We start from the raw sequence: 13,427 nt of genomic DNA, 5'->3' as shown, positions 1-13,427 counted from the left end.
TTGTTGCGATTTTAGCATTTTGTTCTCTCCATCATCTATTCTCTGGACAGAGTAACAGGACAAAAAAACTAATCTCAAAAAAGAGAAGAGGCAGTACTGACTGCCAGGGACCTAATCAGTATAGATATAACTAAGACGTCAGAACTACAGCTCAGAATAACAATTATAAATGATACTAGCTGGACTTGAAAAAAGCATAGAAGACACTAGAGAATCCCTTTCTAGACACATAAAAGAACTAAAATCTAATCAAATCAAAATAAAAAATGCTATTAATGAGATGCAATAAAAAAATGGAGGCTCTAACTGCTAGGATAAATGAGGCAGAAGAGAGAATTAGTGATATAGAAGACAAAATGATGGCAAATAAAGCAGCTGAGAAAAAGAGAGATAAGCAACTACTGGATCACGAGGGCAGACTTCGAGAGATAAGTGATACCATAAGACAAAACAACATTAGAAGAAGAAGAAAGAGAGGGGCAGAAGGTATACTGGAGCAAATTATAGCAGAGAAGTTCCTTAATTGGGGGAAGGAAACAGGCATCAAAATCCAGGAGGCACAGAGAACCCCCCTCAAAACCAATAAACATAGGTCAATACATGGACATATAATAATAGCAAAGCTTGCAAATCTCAGAGACAAAGAGAAAATCCTGAAAGTAGCTTGGGACAAGAGGTCTGTAACCTACAGGGGTAGCTTACGGCAGCAGACCTATCCACAGAGACCTGGCACGCCAGAATGGATTGGCATGATATATTCAGGGTGCTAAATGAGAAAAATATGCAGCCAAGAATACTTTATAAAGCAAGGCTGTCATTTGACTCAAAATAGAAAAAGCAGCTTTGCGCAGTGGCAGTATCGTAGCCAATGAGGTTTATCCGAGGCGCAATTATTGCTAATTCAAAATAGAAAAAGCGGTAAAAAGCTTCCAGGACAAACAGAAAATAAAAGAATTTGTGATCACCAAACCAGCGCTGCAAGAAATAAAGGGGGTCCTGTAAGTGAACAGAGAACTGAAGAGTAACAAAGACCAGAAAGGAACAGAGACAATAGACAGAAACAGTGACTTTACAAGTAATAAAATGGCACTAAAATCATATCTTTCAACAGTTGAATGTAAGTGGGCTAAATGCCCATTCAAAAGACACAGGGTATGAGAATGGATAAAAAAGCAAGACCCATCCATATGCTGTCTGCAAGAGACTCATTTGAGGCCCAAAGACACCTCCAGATTGAAAGTGAGGGGGGTGGAAAACCATTTATCATGCTAACAGACATCAAAAGAAAGATGGGATAGCAATCCTTTTATCAAACAAATTAGATTTTAAACCAAAGACTGTAACAAGAGATGAGGAAGGACACTATATCGTAATTAAAGGGTCTATCCAAAAAGAAGAGCTAGCAATTATAAATATTTATGCCCCTAACATGGGAGGAGACAAATAAAAAAACCAATTAATAACAAAGTTAAAGAAACCCGCTGATAATAACACATTAATAGTAGGGGACTATAACACCCCACTCACAGTAATGGACAGATCATCTAAGCAGAAGATCAACAAGGAAACAAGAGCTTTGAATGACACACTGGACCAGATGGACTTCACATATATATTCAGAGCATTCCATCCTAAAGCAACAAAACACATATTCTTCTCAAGTGCACATGGAACATTCTCCAGAACAGATCACATCCTGGGTCACAAATCAGGTCTCAACCGGTACCAAAAGATTGGGATCATTCCCTGCATATTTTCGGATCACAATGCATTGAAACTAGAACTCAATCACAAGAGGGAATTTGGAAAGAACTCAAATACATGGAGAATAAAGAGCATCCTAGTAAAGAATGAATGGGTCAACCAAGAAATTAAAATAGAATTAAAAAATGCAAAAAAATTCTATTAAAATAGAATTAAAAAATGAAAACACAAGTGTTCAAAACCTTTGGGAAGCAGCAAAGGCGATCCTAAGAGGAAAGTATACAGCAAACAAGCCTTTCTCAAGACACAAGAAAAGTCTCAAATACACAACCTAACGTTACACCTAAAGGAGCAGGAGAAAGAACTGTAAATAAAGCCTAAACCCAGCAGGAGAAGAGAATTAATAAAGATTAGAACAGAAATCAGTGAGATAGAAACCAAAAGAACAGTAGAACACACCAACGAAACTAAGAGCTGGTTCTTTGAAAGAATTAGTAAGTTCAACAAATCCTCAGCCAGACTTATGAAAAAGAAAAGAGAAAGGACACAAATAAATAAAATCATGAATGAAAGAGGAGAGATCACAACCAACACCAAAGAAATACAAACAATTATAAGAAAATATTATGAGCAAATATATGCCAACAAAATAGGCAATCTGGAAGAAATGAATATATTCCTAGAGATGTACTGAACCAGGAAGAAATAGAAAACCTGAACAGACCGATAACCAGCAAGGAAACTGAAGCAGTAATCAAAAATCTCCCCACAAACAAGAGTCCAAGGCCAGATGGCTTCCCAAGGGAATTCTACCAAACATTTAAAGAAGAATTAATACCTATTCTTCTGAAGCTGTTTCAAAAAACAGAAATAGAAGGAAATCTTCCAAATTCGTTCTATGAGGCCCACATTACACCTTGATCCCAAAACCAAAGGCCCCACCAAAAAGAATTACAGACTGATTATCCCTGATGAACATGGATGTTGAAATTCTCACCAAGATACTAGTCAATAGGATCCAACAATACATTAAAAGGATTATTCACCACGATCAAATAGGATTTATTCCTGGGCTGCAAGGGTGGTTCAACATTCGCAAACCAATCAATATAATATACCACATTAATAAAAAAAAGGACAGGAACCATATGATCCTTTCAATAGATGCAGAAAAAGCATCTGACAAAGTACAGCAACGCTTCTTGATTAAAACTCTACACAGTGTAGAGATAGAAGGAATATACCTCAGTATCATAAAAGCCATCTATGAAAAGCCCACAGTAAATATCATTCTCAATGGGAATAAACTAAGAGCTTTTCCCCTAAGGTCAGGAACACGACAGGGATGTCCACTCTCACCACTGTTGTTCAACATAGTACTGGAAGTCCTAGCCTCAGTAATCAGACAACAAAAAGAAATAAAAGCATCCAAATTGGCAAAGAAGTCAAACTCTCACTCTTTGCAGATTACATGATTCTGTAAGTAGAAAACCCAAAAGACTCACCCCAAAATTGCTAGAACTCATACAGAAATGCAGCAAAGTGCCAGAATACAAAATCAATGCACAAAAATCAGTTGCATTTCTACATACTAACAATGGGACAGAAGAAAGAGAAATTTAGGAGTTGATCCCATTTACAATTGCACCCAAAACCATAAGATACCTAGGAATAAACCTAACCAAAGAGGCAAAGAATCTGTATTCAGAAAACTATAGAACAGTCATGAAAGAAATTGAGAAAGACACAAAGAAATGGAAAAACCTTCAATGCTCATAGATTGGAAGAAGAAATATTGTTAAAATGTCTATGCTACCTAGAGCAATTTTACATTCAATGCAATGCGTATCCAAATACCATCAACTTTTCTCACAGACCTGGAACAAATGATCCTAAAATTTCTATGGAACCAGAAAAGATCCCGTATAGCCAAAGGAATGTTGAAAAAGAAAAGCAAAGCTGGCAGCATCACAATGCCGGACTTCAAGCTCTATAACAAAACTGTAATCATCAAGACAGGATGGTACTGGCACAAAAACAGAAACATGGATCAATGGAACAGAATAGAGAGCCCAGAAATGGACCCTCAACTCTATGGTCAACTTATCTTCAATAAAGAAGGAAAGAATATCTAGTGGAAAAAAGACAGTCTCTTCAACAAATGGTGTTGGGAAAATTGGACAGCTACATGCAGAAGAATATAATGGGACCATTTTCTTACACCATACACAAAAATAGACTCAAAATGGATGAAAGACCTAAACGTGAGATAGCAATCCATCAAAATCCTAGAGAACACAGGCAGCAACCTCTGTGACCTTGGCTGCAGCAACTTCTTGCTAGACACATCTCCAAACGCAAGGGAAACAAAGGTAAAAATGAACTATTGGGACTTCATCAGGATAAAAAGTTTTTGCACAGCAAACAGCTGACAAAACCAAAAGACAACTGACAGAATGGGAGAAGATATTTGCAAATGACCTAGCAGATAAAGGGCTAGTATCCAAAATTTATAAAGAACTTATCATACTCAAAACTCAAAGAACAAATTACCCAATCAAGAAATGGGCAAAAGAGATGAACAGACATTTCTCTAAAGACACACAAATGGCCAACAGACACATGAAAAAAATGCTCGACATCGATACCACAATGAGATAGCACCTCACACCAGTCAGAATGGCTAAAATTAACAAGTCAGGAAATGACAGATATTGGCGGGGATGCGGAAAAAGGGGAACCCTCCTACACTGTTGGTGGGAATGCAAGCTGGTGCAGCCACTCTGGAAAACAGTATGGAGGTTCCTCAAAAAGTTGAAAATAGAGCTACCCTATGACCCAGCAATTATACTACTAGGTATTTACCCTAAAGATACAAATGTAGTGACCTGAAGGGGCACCTCCACCCCAATGTTTATAGCAGCCATGTCCACCATAGTGAAACTATGGGAAGAGCCCAGACGTCCATTGACAGATGAATGGATAAAGAAGATGTGGTATGTATATATATATACATACACACAATAGACTACTACTCAGTCATCAAAACAAATGAAATCTTGCCATTTGCAATGACATGGATGGAACTAGAGGGTATTATGCTAAGCGAAAGTCATTCAGAGAAAGATAATTATCATATGATCTTACTCATATATGGAATTTAAGAAACAAAACAGAAGATCACAGGGGAAGGGAGGGGAAAATATAACAAGAGAAAATCAGAGAGGGAGACAAACCATAAGAGACCTTAGTCATAGGAAACAAACTGAGGGTTGCTGGAGGAGATAGGGTAACTGCGTGATGGACATTAAGAAGGCACATGATGTAATGAACACTGGGTATTATGTAAGACTGATGAATCACTGAACTCTACCTCTGATACTAATAATACACTATATGTTAATTAACTAAATTGAAATTTAAAAAATACAGATAAAAACAACATGGAAGTCACATGGGGAAAAGAGAGACTTTAAAACTTTTTCAAAAAGTAACATTTGTATCTTTATAGTACAGAGAAGATAATACTATATCCATGAAATGAGAGAATATTAACAAAATGAACATTCAGAGAATGATCTTGGAAATTAAACATAAAATACTAGAAATAAACTCAACAGAAAAGAAAGAATTTAAAGTTGAAAAAAATGTCTCAAATGTAGAGCAAAAACACAATGTGATAGAAAACAGGAAAAAGGTAAGAAAGAATATCAGTCCTGGAAGTCAAATTCCAAATAAAGGGGCTCCAAAGAAAACGGAAGAGAGGATACAGTGAACACAAATTTTCCTAGAACAAGAGGCTCCAAACTGAAAGGGTTCAACACAGTGGATGAAAAGAGCATCATAATACACCATGGCACATCATCATAAAATTGTAAAAACATTGAAAGGTTAGAAGGAAATGGAACAATGCCTTCACAATTCTGAAGGAAAATTATTTCTAACATGGAATTTTATATCCATCAATCTATAATCAAGTGGGACTAGAATCATGACACATTCAATAAGCAGTGACCAGAAAATAACTCACCTTCCACACACCCTTTTAAGAAGATACTAGAGGATGTTCACCACCAAAAGCGGAGAATAAACCTAGAAAGAGAAACAAAAAGAAGATATAGTATCAGAGAAAGGACAGAATGGATGATAATGAAGGAAAATCCTACAATAACTGAAAAAAGTTTTTAAATAGAGGCTTTTTGTATCTGCTCAGATTTCCTTCTCAAATTACAGAATTTTATGTAAATGCTGAAAGAATTCAAGAAACCTCCACAACCTCTTAAATTAAAAAACAAACAGGAAAGCAAAAACAAAGAAGGGGGAGACAAAAGCAACAGCATTCACTGGTATACTGTGGTATACCAGTCTTCTATATTGATAGAAAAAGCCAGTTCTTCTGATCAGCTCTGGGCTTCCAGTTACCAACTTTAGGTTACAACACAGTGCTTGACAATGGTTGGCTTCAATTCTTCTGGTCAGAAAACGTTTAACAGAAATCGAACAAATGTAAATAAGGGAGACTCAACTGCCTTCTTTTGATAAATGTTGCCTCTTTTTAATCAAAGACTAAAGATGGTTTAGCAATAGCCATTCAACTGTTTTATTACCCAATTCAGATGCTTCCTCAACAGTCCAGTGGAGAAATTCAGTAAAGGTAAATGGAATTTTAAAATGTGGTCACCAGGGGCACCTGGTGGCTCAATCAGTTAAGCGTCTAACTACTGGTTTTGGCTCAGGTCACGATCTCATAGGTTGTGGGATCAAGCCCTGCATCAGGCTCCTTGCTCAGCAGGGAGTCTGCTTGAAATAGTCTCTCCCTGCTCCTGCTCTCTCTCTCTCAAAACAAATAAATCTTTAAAATAAAATGTGGTCACAAATAAACAAGCAAACAAAAACAAAACAATCACACCCACTCCTACAACTATCTGACCCATTCAAAGAGCCTCCAGTGGACTCCTGTATACTCTTAAATTTGACCAAAAAAACCCACAAAAAAACAAAAAAAACATACAAGATTTCATAAGAAATCAAAGTACAGAACGTAGCTCTAGAAAATACTATACTGCTTAACTGATACCTCACTGGTAATCACACTAAGTGGAAAATGAGGAGAAAAACAAATTGGAATAGTGCCGGTTTTGAAAGCTTGTCCTACCACAGCCTAACTGAAAGACAAGTTCACAAGAAACATGCTCAAAATCATTTAGAATAAAATTCTTTCCTTAAATACAGCATTTTAAATGGTCCAACTGATACGATTCTAAAATATCAACTATTTACTATCTTTTAATTGACTAATGCAACTGGATTCCATTAACAGCTAATTTTTGCCAAATTCTAAAAAACTCATTTAAAAGACCATAAAGAAAGAATAAAATACTTATAATGTATTTTTGCATTCCTACAATTCAAAAGCAACAGAATCAAGTTTTTTCAGGATGTGAATAAACATGCCATACTTCAGGTTAAAAGCATATTCTATTCCAAAATTAGCAGTGAAAATAAGCTCGGAAAGAAAGGACTTCCCAGCCTTGAATTCAGTGGCATTAATATTAATGACAATTCCACTCATTTCAAAGGCATGTCCCAGAGTGTTTATATTATGAAAAATGGCTCTGGAATGTCATCTTCAGTAAATTTTAAATTGTTTAATCTGAGGTTTTGCTAGATTTGTAACAGCTGCACTTGTGTTTACAACTATAATAAGATCTTTACAGCATGGCACTCCTTTACACATTTTTTAGATCTGGTTGGTACAAACATGTTGTACTGATCAATGGAAATGAGTCTGGTATCTCTCGATAGCTACAAATTTGGTCAGAATAAAGTTTTGTTTTGGATTAAGATTGTACAAAAAATGCACCATAGACCTTCAGAAGTTTTATGGTATTGGTTACAGAAGGATAGGATAAAAACTTCCATTCCTATACAAACATTTGGAAAATGACTCAATTTGTGTTTGTGGAATTCAAATTTTGTTTGGGGAGAAGATATGCATATCAAATACACTGTGGATCTAATTTGTTTGCTGGCATTCACGGAGGCTCTCAGGGCAAGTTACCAAGCAGAAACTGGTTAGGCAGTATTCAAAAGCCTACATTTCTTCTAATACCTTTATTTACACAGTAGAAAAATGCAACAAAAAAGCCTGCCAAAGACTTGCTTAAGACTGTTTCAACAGGGAGCACCAGCAGTCCTTGGCCATGGGGCTGCTGGGGCAATGAGAAGAGCACCAGACCAGCGTCAGTTTCGGGGGTAACAGTCAACAGCTTCGCCACTAACCTCAGTTTTTTCTCTGTAAACATTTCACAGAGAAGTTATTATTGAAGGTGAAGGTTCTCTGCTAAAATAAGTTGAGTCTGGGCAACCAGAAATGCCTGGCTCTTTTAGAAACTGAAAAGATTATCATGCCCTAATAACAAAGACATATTCAAAAGCTGCACAAACAGAAGAACCCCACAAGTTCTTCAGCACTATCCTCTTTTTGGGTTCTCAGGAATTCCTAATCCTGGTCAAAATTAATTTTTTGAAAAGCCTCCACTCTATTTTGTTCAGAATACCCATTTTTTCCCCTAGCTGTAACTCTGACAATTGAATGCACTTCAAAATGATTCAAGTGTTACTAAAGTACTTTAGACAAAGGTCATAAATTCAAATGTCCAGAATGGGTCAGTTAAATGAGTAAAGCAATCAAAAGGGCTTGAGGCTACTGGGAGACAAAGCACCATCCAAAGAAGACAGCCAGAACTTAGTTCCTGCCAGCTGCTGGCAAAGGAGAAGTCAGATTTAGTTGTCCTACTGCCTTAATAAAAACCTAGAAAATATGGGTTTTTAAAGGTGAAACCGCTTGGTGTTTAAACGTTAGTGATTAGAAAACTCTTAAACATCATGCAAGCCACACAAAACTTAACTTCAGGGCGCCTGGGTGGCTCAGATGGTTAAGCGTCTGCCTTCGGCTCGGGTCATGATCCCAGGGTCCTGGGATCGAGTCCCACATCGGGCTCCCTGCTCCTTGGGAGCCTGCTTCTCCCTCTGCTTCTCTCTCTCTCTCTCTCCCTCTGTCTCTCATGAATGGATAAATAAAATCTTAAAAAAAAAAAAAAAAAAAAACAACTTCAAAGCAGATCTGTTCTCTGCTTTATTATCTCTACCATGTTTGTTTTATACGGATGTATTTAAAATACCATTACAAGGTAAAAAAGAACCTTGGTGACTTTTTTTAATGCTTCAATCATGCTATGACTTATGTTGATATATTCAACAGGGTTCTTTTTTTTTTCTTAAAGTACAATTGGTTTGTAATGTTATATTAACTTCAGCTTCATACGCACACCATGATTTAATCTTTGTATACACTACAGTAAGTCTAGTTACTATCCATCACCATATAATTGCTCTGGTTACCCATTTCATCCACCCCATAACCAACTGCCATTCTGATAACCCCAATCTATTCTCCATATTTGGAGTTTTTGTTTCTTGTTTCATTTTTTAGATTACATATATAAATAAAGTCATAAATTTGTCTTTCTCTGACTTATTTCTTTAGCATAATACCCTCAGATCCATCCATGTTGTTGCAAATGGCATGCTTTCATTCTTTTTTATGGCTGAGCAGTATTCCATTGTCTATATACCACCTCTTCTTTATCCATTCATCTACTGATGAATACTCTTGTTGTTTCCATATCTTGGCTACTGTAAATAATAACTGAAATGAACATGGTATGCAATATATCTTTCTGAATTAGTGTTTTCATCTTCAAATAAATACCAAGAAATGGAACAGCTGGATCATATGGTAGTTCTATTTCTAATTTTATAAGGAAGCTCCATACTGTTTTGTTTAGTGGCTGCACCAATTTACATTCCCACCAGCTGTGCACAAGGGTTCCCTTTTCTCCACATCCTCTCAAACTTTTTTTTTAATAATAGCCACTCTTAACAGGTGTGAAGTAATATACCACTGTGGTTTTAATCTGCATTTCCTTGATGGTTGTAGAACATCTTTTCATGAGTTTGTTGGCCACCTATATATTTTCTTTGGAAATATGTCTATTCAGAGACACTGCCCATTTTTCAATGAAAATGTTCAGCTCCTTTGCTATTGACTTGCTTGAGTTCTGTATATATTTTGGATGTTAACCCCTTAACAAATGTATGATTTGCAAATATTTTCTCTCATTCAGTAGGTTGCCTTTTCATTTTGATGGTTTCTTTTGCTGTGCAGAAGCTTTTTAGCTTGATGTACTCCCATCTGTTCATTTTTGCTTTTGAAATCAAATCCAAAAATTAAATATCAAGACCAATGTCAAGGAACTTACCATCTATGTTTTCTCCTAGGAGTTTTATGATTTCAGGTCTTACATTCAAGCCTCTAATCCATTTTGAGTTAATTTTTGTGTGCAGTATAAGATAGTGCTCTAGTTTCATTCTTTCGCATGTGGCTGTCCAGTTTTACCAATACCATTTTTGAAGAGACTTTCCCCATTGCAATGCTTGGCTCCTTTTCAGAAATTAATTGACCACATGTGTGTAGGTTTAATCTGGGCTATCCTGTTCCATCAATGTGCCTGTTTTTATGTCAATAACACGTTTTGATTACCATAGCTTTGTAGTATAGTTTGAAATCAGAAAGCATGATACCTCCAGCTTTGTTCTTCTTTCTCAAGATTGCTTTGACTATTCAGGGATTAGAGGCTTGAATGTAAGACCTGAAATCATAAAACTCCTAGGAGAAAACAGATGGTAAGTTCCTTGACATTGGTCTTGATACTTAATTTTTGGATTTGATTTCAAAAGCAAAAATGAACAGATGGGAGTACATCAAGCTAAAAAGCTTCTGCACATTTTGTGGTTCCACACAAATCTTTAAGTTATTTGTTCTATTTCTGTGAAAAATATTGAAACGTTTTTGATAGGGACTGCACTGAATCTACAGATTGCTTTGGGTAGTATTGACATTTTTAACAGTATTAATTCTTCTAATCCATGAGCATGGAATATCTTCCCCTTATTTGTATCTCCCTCAATTTCTTTCATCAAGGTCTTATAGTTTACAGTGTACAGATCTTTCACCTTCTTGGTTAAATTTATTCATAGGTAGGGGCACCTTGGTGGCTCAATTAGTTAAGTGTCTTGAGTCTTGATTTTAGCTCAGGTCATGATCTCAGGGTCCTGGGATCAAGCCCCATGTCCGGTTCCACACTCAACAGGGAATCGCTTAAGGATTCTCTCTCTCCCTCTCCCTCTGCCCTTCCCCGTGCTTGCATGCTCACTCTCTCTAAAATAAATAAATCTTTTAAAAAACTTACTCATATTTTATTCTTTTATTTACAATTATAAATGGGGTTTCTTCTCTTTCTGCTACTTTATTATTCATGTATAGAAATGCAACAGATTTCTGCATATTGATTTTGTATCATGCAATTTTACTGAATTCATTTACTAGTTCTAACAGTTATTTTGTGAATCTTTAGGATTTTCTATATATAGTGTCAGCACCTGCAAATAGTGACATTTTACTTACTCCTTTCAAATCTGGATGCCTTTTACTTCTTTTTCTTGCCTAATTGCTGTGGCTAGGGCTTCCATTCTATGTTGAATAAAAGTGGCAAGAGTTGAAATTGTTGTCCTGTTCCTGATCTTCAGCTTTTTACTGTTGAGTATGATATTAGCTGAGAGTTGGTCATATATGGCATTATGTTGAGGTACATAATACCCTCTATTCCCACTTTGTTGAGAGTCTTATAAATGGATGTTGAATTTTGTCCAATGCTTTTTCTACATCTATTGAAATGATCACATGATTTTTATCCTTCAATTTGTTAATATGGTTATCACACTGATTGACTTGTGGCCCTAGCATTCCTGCAATAAAGCTCTTTAATCATGATGTATGATCCTTTTGAGGTATTTTTGTATTTGGTTTGCTAATACTGTGTTGAGGATTCTTACATCTAAGTTCATCAGAAATATTGGCCTGCATTTGCAACGACGTGGATGGAACTGGAGGGTGTTATGCTGAGTGAAATAAGTCAGTCAGAGAAAGACATGTATCATATGACCTCACTGATATGAGGAATTCTTAATCTCAGGAAACAAACTGAGGGTTGCTGGAGTGGTGGGGGGTGGGAGGGATGGGGTGGCTGGGTGATAGACATTGGGTAGGGTATGTGCTATGGTGAGCGCTGTGAATTGTGCAAGACTGTTGAATCACAGATCTGTACTTCTGAAACAAATAATGCAACATATGTTAAAAAAAAAAAAAAGAAAAAGAAGAAGATAGCAGGAGGGGAAGAATGAAGGGAAGTAAATTGGAGGGGGAGACAAACCATGAGAGATGATGGACTCTGAAAAACAAACTGAGGGTTCTAGAGGGGAGGAGGGTGGGGGGATGGGTTAGCCTGGTGATGGGTATTAAAGAGGGCACATTCTACGTGGAGCACTGGGTGTTATGCACAAAGAATGAATCATGGAACACTACATCAAGAACTAATGATATAATGTATGGTGATTAACATAACAATAAAAAAATTTTAAAAAAATATTGGCCTGTAATTTTGTTTACTGTGTCTTTGGTTTTGATATCAGGGTAATGCTGGCCTCATAATATGAATTTGAAAGTGTTCTCTCTTCAAGTTTTTGGAAGAGTATGAGAAGAACAGGTAGTAAATCTGCTCTGAATATATGGTGGAATTCACCAGTGAAGCTATCTGGTCCTGGACTTTTGTTTGTTGGGAGTTCTTTCATTAGCCATTCAATCTCCTCACTAATAATAAGTTTATTTGGATTTTTTATTTTTTCATGATTCAGTCTTAGAAGATTATGTTTCTAGGAATTTGTCCATTTCTTCTACGCTGTCCAGATTGTTGGCATATAACTGTTCATAGCAGTCTTTTATGATCCTTTGTATTTCTGTGGTATCAGTTTTAACTCCTCTTTCATTTCTGATTTTACTTGAGCCCTCTATTTTTCTTGGTGAGTCTAGCTAGAGTTTGGGTTTTTGTTTATCTTTTCAAAGAACTAGATCTTATCTCACTGATCTTTTCTATTTTTTTTTTTTTTTTTAGTTTCTATTTCATTTATCTCCACTGTAATCTTTATTATTTCATCCCTTCAACTAACTTTGGGCTTTGTTTACTATTCTTTTTCAAATTTCTTTAAGTGAAAAGTTAGACTGTTTGATATTTTTCCCGTTTCTTGAGGCCTATATCACTATAAACTTCCCTTTTAAAACTGCTTTTGCTGTATCCCATAGATTTTGCAATGTTCTATTCCATTTTTATTTGTTTAAAGGTATTTTTTCATTTCCATTTTGATTTCTTTGTTGAGCTAATAGTTGTTCAGTAGCATATTTTATAATCTCCACATTTTGATGTTTTTTTCCTTGTAATTGATTTCTAGTTTTATACCATTGTGGTCAGAAAAGATGATTCATATGATTCCAATTTTCCTAAATTCTGTGATTTGTTTTGTGGCCTAAGATGTGATATATCCTGAGAATGTTCCAGGTGCACTTGAGAAAAATGTGTATTCTGTTACTTTAGATGGAATGTTCTGTATGTATGTATTAAGTTCATCTGACCTAATGTGTCATTTTAAGGCCAATGTTTCCTTACTGATTTTTTTTTTTGGGGGGGGTCTGGATAATCTATGCATGGATGTAAGAAGGGTATTAAAGTCTCCTACTATTATTGCTGTCAATTTCTCCCTTTAAGTCT

General features: G+C 36.1%; 1 protein-coding gene and 1 non-coding gene across 7 annotated transcripts in view; one reads left to right on the top strand and one right to left on the bottom strand.

Annotated features, from left to right (window-relative positions):
- FANCC (FA complementation group C) overlaps positions 1 to 13,427 on the bottom strand; it is a 302,242-nt gene that overhangs the window by 264,214 nt on the left and 24,601 nt on the right. For 4 of the 6 annotated variants that reach the window (XM_027616992.1, XM_027616991.1, XM_027616996.1 and 1 more), the window contains one exon: positions 5,735 to 5,796. The exons of 1 other annotated variant lie outside the window; for it this stretch is intronic. The gene's annotated coding sequence lies outside the window, so the exon portion shown is untranslated. Of the gene's footprint in view, positions 1 to 5,734; positions 5,797 to 13,427 lie in introns of those variants that run through there. One more of the 6 variants, XM_027616995.1, reaches the window with a different exon arrangement.
- Positions 840 to 976, top strand: LOC113935226. The gene has a single exon (XR_003523967.1). It is a non-coding gene; the product is annotated as a U4 spliceosomal RNA (small nuclear RNA).

The sequence above is a fragment of the Zalophus californianus genome, chromosome 13, assembly GCF_009762305.2.
Source record: "Zalophus californianus isolate mZalCal1 chromosome 13, mZalCal1.pri.v2, whole genome shotgun sequence".
Classification (NCBI taxonomy): domain Eukaryota; kingdom Metazoa; phylum Chordata; class Mammalia; order Carnivora; family Otariidae; genus Zalophus; species Zalophus californianus.
This window is presented reverse-complemented; position numbering and strand designations above follow the sequence as displayed.